Here is a 9,632-nt window from a genome sequence, read left to right as displayed (position 1 = left end):
TTTTTTGGAAGTTAACCATCCTTGTTTAAAGAGCTTGACTATTTTGTTTATTAAATGAAACACCTTTGACTAATTCAAAATTTTGAAAAATGACAAATATATTTTTCAATTTATGCAATTTAATAGATTTGGTTGGACTATTTTACAAATTATTTATTCTTTTGTAGTGGATGATTTGATCTCAACAATCATGTAGTGCTTTCAACATGTGATGTGGCCATTTAAGTTTTAAATATTAAATTCTCAAAATAATTGGATTCAACTCATTGGTGCTAGATTATTTCATTATTTTTTTAGACAAAAGCTTTTTTGTTTTCAATTACGTTTTTGACCTTGATTGATATAAACTATGAAGATCAATCTCATATTTATTTTGACTTAAGTAAGTCTAAATATATTTTAGTTATTAACTCAATTATTTTTTATAATAATTAATTTTAAAAATAAAAATATAATAATAAAAAATGAAGTCATATTCACAGAAAAAATAGAATAGAATATGTTTTAGTTATTAATAACATATACTCCTCATAAACGTAATTATTCAAATCCGAAACTTTAGAGAAAAGACACTCTATTTTATATGGGTTATATTTGACTTATATACTTTGTCATTTTCTTTTTTTTATTTTAGGGTTGGACACTTCTTTAGAATTTTTACACGTTCAAAGAAGCATTTTTTTTTAATTTTCTTTTAGAGTGCTTTTTGAATGAGTTTTAAAATTGAAATATTTCTAAAAATATTAGTATTTTGACAAATAATTATTTAAAAGCTAGAGTATTAAAATTTTATGAAAATTTTAAGTTAAAATATGAGATAATTTTTACATTTATAAAAATATATATTAAAATAAAATAAAATAATGTTTTGAATAAAACATTTAAGTTATTATAAAGTCTCCGCCAAACCACAATCAGAGAATAACTTTAATAAGTGTTTGGGGCTGCTTTGCTTTTACGATGTTTTTTTCTTTCAAGAAAATAATTTTCATTAATAAAATTTTATATTTATGATCTTAACAAGTCAGAATAGAATCAATCACGGAATTGACTTTATTACGGCGATTTTCTCAAAAAAATCACCGGTGATCGGTATATTTATCGATCTAACATCAGTCAGATTATATTTTTCGATCTAACACTCGTAGCAGTAAAGCACGCCCCTTGAACCGCGTATATGCTGATTTGGCGTCACGTGATGTATAGCACGCTCCCTATACCGCGCTATACGCTGACTGGGTTACACGTGGGGTATAGCGCGCCCCTTGCTCCGCGCTATACGCCACGTAGGGGTATAGCGCAGATCAAGGACTGCGCTATACGCCGTACCAAAATTATATTTAACGCGGTCCCTGATCCACGCTATATAATAATTACATATAATGCGGTGTCGGTACCGTGCTTGTATGTTTATAAATACGCATCTTCCTCACATCTCCTGTATCTCTCCTCTCTTATAAATTAATACAACAATTCCGTCAACGAGTAATAATTCTGGCAATCTTCTCATATTTGATTTAGAAGTTCGTGCGATTTTTCGTTATAAGGTAATTTTGTTATAATTTTTTAATTATATTTATTGTTTATTATCATTATTTGAAAAAATATTATACTAATTATTTTCAATTAATTTTTATGTTTGTAAAATTAAAAAGCGGGAGTATACGTCGAAATAGTTTTGCGGTGCAGGTAATAATATAAAATTATATTATTTAAATTATTTACATTGATGTGTAAAAAAATTTTGTGTTATATTTTCGTTTATATATAATTTATTTAATCATGTTTGTTTAAGTTATTTTTTTTTACAGATATAATATTGCCACACTTTTAAACTCAAAGAATGACGCGATTTACAACTATTGTTTATTATGATGGTGAAATTCGAGAAGATGAAACCAACGTTGTTTTCGTATCAAATGAGCGTGTTAAAATATCATTCAAGAGAAACATAACTCTTGAGGAGCTGATAACGAAGATTTCGAGGAAGATTCATGTTGGAAGTAATAGAAGAATGTCGTCGTTGCAGTACAGATTTCCAACATCATTGTTGCCATTAACTTATACAGCGTTCGAACTTTCGAACAATGATGGTTGAAGCTCAAAGTAATTATTCAGACGCCGCTATTGAGATGTATGCACATTTTGTTCAAGTGTGTGTTGTTCGGGGTCAATCTTTAAGCTCACACTATGGGCTAGCTGAACAAGTTGATCAAGTTGACAGCCCGACTACAATAATGTGTAATGATTTTAATGCCATAATGGGGAGACATTCATCCGCAACTCCTTACGATATGTACCGAGGTGGGTCCACGAACAATTCGTATGACAATACCGCGTCCAGTTCAAGGGGAAGACATTCATCTGCAAATTTCTTTGACTATATGGAGATGCCATCGACGCAACCATCTGTGCAGTTTCCATTTGACACGATGGCTTCAAGCTCCAGGGGGAGGCATTCGACTGCGAGCTTTTTCGATGTCAATGTTGATATGTCTTCCAGTTCAAGGGGAAGGCGTGCAAGTAGTAGGTTCTTCGACCTAAATGTGGAGAGCATGGAGGAACCATCATCTCCACCAGAAGAACCGCTTCATGAGCCTGGTGCGGATGGTGCCGATGATGATGAAGTTCCAGGAAATGTGGCACAAACTGACCCTTCTGCACACATGTATGAAGCTGATTATGGTGCAATGCACGGGCCAAAATTTGCGGATATGCCTCATCTCGGTGACTATGAATATTACTCATCAATAAATAATGGTGAGTTATCTTTAGGCATGGAGTTTTCAAGCAAATAAGAAACGATGATGGCTATTAAAATTACAATATTCATAATTCTGTTCAGTCCAAAGTCAACCGATCGACGACCGAAAAATATGTATGCTACTGTGCCCGACGCGAAAACGGATGCAATTGGATGGTTCGCGTATCGAAAATGAAGAGGAAAAACAACATATGAGAACTAACAGTATACAACGGTCCTCACACATATTGTTCTGGAGGGGTCAACCAAGATCATCCCAACTTGGACTCTGAAGTGATATGCCAGACCATCATACCCATGGTAAAAGCAAGCTCTCATATAGCTATTGCAGTGTTGATTTCACCTATACAATCGCAGTATGGGTACACCGTCTCCTATAAAAAAGCTTGGTTGGCAAAACAAAATGCCATTGTCAAACTTCATGGCGAATGGGATGCATCTTACAACGAACTTCCAGGTTGGTTTAGGCTGGTACGGACGTTGAATCCTGGGACAATTATGGACTTCGAAACCTCCTATGCATACCATAATGATCGATGCAAATTCTACTGGGTTTTTTGGAGTTACCCATAGTGCGTTAATGCTGCCAAATACTGCAAGCCTGTGGTCCAGATCGATGGGACTTTCTTGTATGGAAAATACAAGCAAGTTTTATTATTGGCAGTTGTCCAAGATGGCAATTGCAACATTCTTCCAGTCGCTTTTGCTCTTGTCGAAGGAGAAGATACAAATTCTTGGGTTTTTTCCCTCCGAAATTTACGTGCACATGTTATCACGAGGGAAAAAATTTGTGTCATTTCATATCGCGAAGCTGGGATCAAAGCAGCAATGGAGTCTTTGGGTCCAATGTGGCAGCCACCCTTTGTCCAACATAGGTATTATCTCCGACACATTGCTGTGAATTATCATGGAAGGTACAAGAAGAATGATGAACGTCAATTAATTGTGTGCATGGGTAAGTGAAAGCAAGTTAGTAAGTTATACATTTTTTGATCATTTTAATTTTGCAAAGAAAGCAAGTTAGTAAGTTATACATTTTTTGATCAGGTTACGAACTACTTCCTCAAACGTTTGAATCAATGCTTCAAAATTTGCGGGCGAAGAACGAGGAAGGATACGATTACATCATCCTCATCGATAAAGAAATGTGGACGAACGCATATGATGGTGGATATCGATATGAACACATAACGACCAACTTGGCTGAGGCAATCAATTCAACCTTAAAGGGTGCACGTCACTTACCTGTAGCGGCTTTGGTAAAAACTATATATTTTCGTTTGGGGGCACTTTTTGCGAAGCTCGGGGGACAAGATCAAACCTGGATGCAAGGCGGTCATGTCTATCACCCTAGATTAGTTGTAGGTCTACAGAAAAAAATTGATGCATCAAATGGAATGTCTGTAACAAGCTTCTCTAGAAGGCATGAAATGTTTCGTGTCACAGAGTTCCCGCGACCTCTTCAAGGGATTGAAGTTGTGTCGTTAAGAGTAAATCTAAGGGACAAAACGTGCGACTGCGGGTTTTTTCAAGCTCTGAAGTATCCATGCTCTCATGTGATAGCAGCCTGCTCGTATACACGTCAAGACTATAACCATTTTGTGGATCCCGTATACCTACTATCTGAAGTTTTTAAGGTATACGAATTTGAGTTTCCCCCCATAGGTAATGACAAAGACCCTGATGAGGTTCAAGATTGGCTTCCAATTGTACCAAATCCGAGTTTATTGAGGGAGCGTGGTCGTCAAAAATCCAATCGAATTCATTACGATATGGATATTCGAGAAAGATCTAGACAAGACAGAAGATGTGGCCATTGTAGAAACACATGACACACTAGAAAAACATGTCCACTTTTGTTGTCATCAAGTAACAATTGATGAGGAAATGATGTATTTGTTTATCAAATAATAATTCTTGTATTTTAATTTGCATTTACTTCAAGTTAATGTCATTCGATAATCGCTGATGAAGATTAAAAAACGAACACAATCATTAAATTTTATCAAACTAATAACAATTTGGTATTTAAAAACAACAAACTTACAATAAGAATTAAATAGTAAATGATAACCAAATTACAATAATTGATATTAAATGGTAATAAACAAAATTAACTGAAATATATTAAAAAAAATCTAACAAATTTAACAAAATAAAGTAAGTATTAAATGAGAAATAATAAAAAAATACAATTAAACAAAATAAAGTAAATACAAATATAATAAAAAAAATCTATCGATGCCTGCGTCGCGAATGTGTTCCGCAGGGCGGTGGCTATCGGTCTCGAGGAGGATTTCTTTGTATCACTGGTTCTGACTCCTCGATGTCGTCATCATCGTCGTCGTCGTCATCACCATCGTCATCATCGTCGTTGTCGTCATCCTAAGCATGTACATTAGGTTGATGAGGAGCTGATGACGATGAAGCACCTCCATAGAATAAGGACCCTGGAGGTGTATGACTGACTATCCCACCGGCCTGCGAAAACTAGGAAAACCCATACATCGTTGAGTGTGAAAATTGTACAGGAGGTGTCTGTGCTGCGGCCATGGGTGATGAGGCTGAACCTGCCAAATATCCAGCATATGAACCCCAAGTCAGATCTGCAAACATAGACCCATAATAACCTCCAGGAGGGGTCATCTGTGACAGTGGCGGGGTCATAAAACCAAGTGAAGGCGGAGACGGCGACATCTGATAATTGAAAGGTGATTGCGACATCTGGTAATAGAAAGGCGATGACGACATCATATATGGATGCGGTGGCTACTGGGAAGGTCCTGCTGGTGTAGCTGAGGATGAACCGGAAGCACCTGCTCTCTGTCCACGAGTCGGGGACGATGATGCTATGTCAGTAAACATCTCTGTCGACGTCGTGGAAAGGTCTACCCTCGTGCATCCTCGGGAAGTAGAAACGGTTTCCCGTTACTGTTGAACCACTCATAATAATCCTCATCATACATTAAGAAGTCAGTAAAAATGGGCTCTCTAAGCGGAAGGTGCCGATGTCGATCCTCCCACAACACGACCCACTCATGATGCCTCACCAGCCAATCTGTGTCTGTCTTGCCGCTTCTATCTAAGCTATGCAACTCGTCCATATTGCTAGGTGCTTCCAGAATTGGTTGAAAACAACCAAACTGTCAGAGCACGCGATCAATGGAGTGCCACTCGACGGTCGCATAACAGATCAGAGGGACCATCGCCCTCCAAACATCTGATGGACCCCTCAACTCATGTGGGATCACCGCCCTCACATCATCAGTAGAATATGGCACCCATTCAAACTAAAACAAATAATATATAATTTTTATCAAAATAATAATATAATTATATAACTATAATCTAAAATCGATTTTTAAACATTAAAATTCATACATGTGTGTCAGCCTTCTGATCGATTAGTACCCTAATTTTTTCTAAATCATCAGGTAGCTCCTGATGATTTTTCCTATCAGTAGACCACCTATTCAAGGAAAAAAGTTGTTATATGCTGTATAAAATTATTAATATACAAAATCAGTTTTATAATTACCTCAGAAGTAGTGGAAATACGAATGGGTTCTTCACAACGGGACATAAAAAGAGCAATCGATACCATGCCCAAGACTGTAGCAGCAGGAAACATTCCCCGATAGCATTACGTCTGTAGTCAGTGGCTCCACACATCTCCCTGTACAACAAAGCCAAAACTGCTGAGCCCCAACTGAATGATCCGGCGAGACGAAAGTCACTAAGATGTCGCAATCACATGCTGTGAACTAGGTTGCACGATTTGTCCGGCATCAGCAACCCTCCTATCAGCTGCAGTATGCATGCCCGTGCATACATCTTAACCTCATCCTCAAAGGCGTCTACGCTCAACTCCCGAAAATTGGCATCTAACCAATTTAACGGTATCATACCTCCGATAAAATTTTCCGGGACACGTCCTAGACTATCCCGACACAAAGTAGTCCAAGAACCGGAAGCTATCCTCGATATCACATCTCCATCCACTGGAAGCCCCAGGTGCATATACACATCCTCAAGCGTGATCGTGCACTCTCCGCACGGAAGATGGAATGTGTGGGTCTCCGACCTCCATCGCTCTACTAAGGCAGAAATCAGGTCTGGCTCTATTTTACAGTGACCCTGATATCTACCTATGTAACCGAATCCAGCATCTACTAAATACGGCAAGACACGCCTGGGTATCACTAACTTAAGATTCCTAATAAAAGGATATAATACACGGTCCTTATCCTAAAAATAAATAATTACAAAAATTAATTCTTAATCTAATAATCATGTATTAAATAAATCAACTAATTATTACTAATAATTTAAATTAAATTAAAACGTTAAAATGTTACCGTATCAGCAAAGTGTCGAGATATTTAATTCTTAATCTAATAATCATGCATTAAATAAATCAACTAATTATTACTAATAATTTAAATTAAATTAAAACGTTAAAATATTACCGTATTAGCAAAATGTCGAGATATTTAATTCTTAATCTAATAATCATGCATTAAATAAACCAACTAAATATTACTAATAATTTAAATTAAATTAAAACGTCAAAATGTTACCGTATCAGCAAAGTGTAGAGATATATGATTTCCATCCGAGAGAAGTAGACTGCCTTCCATTATATATATGCAAAAGAATTATATTAGTAAAATATTAAATAAAGTAAATACATAATAGTAAAAATATTATAAAATATACCTTAAAAAAAGAGAGTATTTGAGAGAAATTTAGAGAATTTGAGAGAATTTGGTGTGATAAAAGTGACTGAGGATGGGGGTATTTATAGGGAGGATTGGGATGTGAGGGGCCGGGTATTTAGGGGTATAGCGCCCCCTGCACCGCGGTATACCCCACGTGTTAGATATGCAGGTATAGCGCGGATCAGGGGGCGCGCTATACCCACGTGGCGTCAAATCATCGTATAGCGTGATTCAAGGGGCACGTTTTACTGCTACGGGTGTTAGATCGAGAAATATAATTTAACCGGTGTTAGATCGGTAAATATACCGATTACCTGTGATTTATTGGAAAAATTGCCCTTTATTACACCTTAAATTATCACCATCAACACACATTTCTTAATTAAATTCGGTGTACATATAAAGTAAATCCAAATCTAGTTGAAAAAAAACATAAAAATATATAAAAATATCTTAATTAAGTTCTTAATGGCACGTTACGATTGATTAAATTCATTTATAGAAAAAATAAACTTCTACTATATACCCATAATTATCCATAATAATAAAAACAAAATCACATATCATTCATTTTAATAAAGTTTAATAATTTATTTTTGTAATTCATGACTCAATTTTTATTTGATTATATGTGAAAAAATAAGTTAAAAGAAAATACAGATCAATGACAGATGCGGAATTATGATATTATTATAATTTTATTCAAGTAGAGTTATTGTGTTGTACAACTATGTATAGAGATTACAATAAGTCGGATTGGGTCGAACTTTTGACCAACATGAGAGCCGTCTTCCACCCGAATATGAGCTGAGTTTAGGAAAGTCTCATCCAACTCAAAAATCTACTTTTTTTTTTTTTTAATAAAATCTCACATTCGACCTGATCTAACTTGATATAAATTTATAAAAAAAACTATTATTTTTGTTCAATAAAATAGAGACCTAATTAATATATATATAATAATTATTATTAAATATATAAAAATATCATCATCTCGAGTTAGATTAGGTTAAAGACTTTTCACTCTAAATCTAAATTTAACTTAACCTGACCTAACCTTTTACCAAAATTGACCTGATCTAAACTCGTTTTTCTAAATTGATCATATCAAAATAGATTGAAACTCGTCAAATTTGATTCAAATAACGTCCCTAATTATGTATATGTATATAGAGTTATAGAATTTGATGCATTATCATAAATTCTCAAATAATTCATCATCGATTATAATAAAATTATTTTTATTTATAATGATTTTATCTTATAATATTTCATATATATTTATATATTTTATAATAAAGTATTTAGCTTTATCCATAACATTTATTTTAAGCGTGTGAATGTTAAAAAAAATAGATGTCCCTTGTTCTTATATGTAATGTGGTAAGGAGAGGTAAGTTATTAGGCTGCCTCCAACACCAGGTTGAAAATATGACTCGATGTCACAAACTGAACACAAAATTAGAAAGGATAGTACATGTATCAATCATGTTGGGTTTTTTCAAAATATTATCGGTTTTAGATCCATTCAAGGGATTAATTATTGCTTTCGCTTTCAAAATTTCTCGTTCCCAATATATCACGATAAATTTAATATCATCAACTTTCACGTGATATTATACAAATGGCAGGTTCCGTAATATTCATCAAAATCCAGGGTCAAACCCTCAAATTAAAAAAGACTGTCGTTTTTCGTCGGTAGATCTGAGAATAGCAAAGATCGCTTTCCAGGCGATTTTCTCCTACTCCTCACCTTCATCTTAACCTCTATCACATACCGTTTTAATAAGAAAAAAAATAAATTTTGGATCGACGGATTAAAATGAAAAACAGAATACGCCTTGTTACAGACGATTATTTCTTGAAAGTAGAATAGCTGTCAGCTAGAGATTCCGCACCGATAGACTCGACAAGGTTTAGCCGGCTAAAATATAGGCTATCATTTCACTCTACTTATAAATAAGTCAATCTACTTATTACAATTACTTGTCCATTTTGATAAGCTGTTTGATATGTCATAGGACTTATCATCCGCTTTATCTGTCTCCCCTTTCCTATAAAAATCGCCATTTCTGCAAGGTTTTATATAAAAAGGAATACAAATTGTTTTCTAGAGAGAGAAAGGGAATCTCTAGCTACCCTTGGGT

This window comes from Hibiscus syriacus, unplaced genomic scaffold, assembly GCF_006381635.1.
Source record: "Hibiscus syriacus cultivar Baekdansim isolate YM2019G1 unplaced genomic scaffold, ASM638163v2 tig00000758_pilon, whole genome shotgun sequence".
Lineage (NCBI taxonomy): Eukaryota > Viridiplantae > Streptophyta > Magnoliopsida > Malvales > Malvaceae > Hibiscus > Hibiscus syriacus.
The sequence above is the reverse complement of the archived record's forward strand: the minus strand, read 5'-3'. Positions refer to the sequence as shown.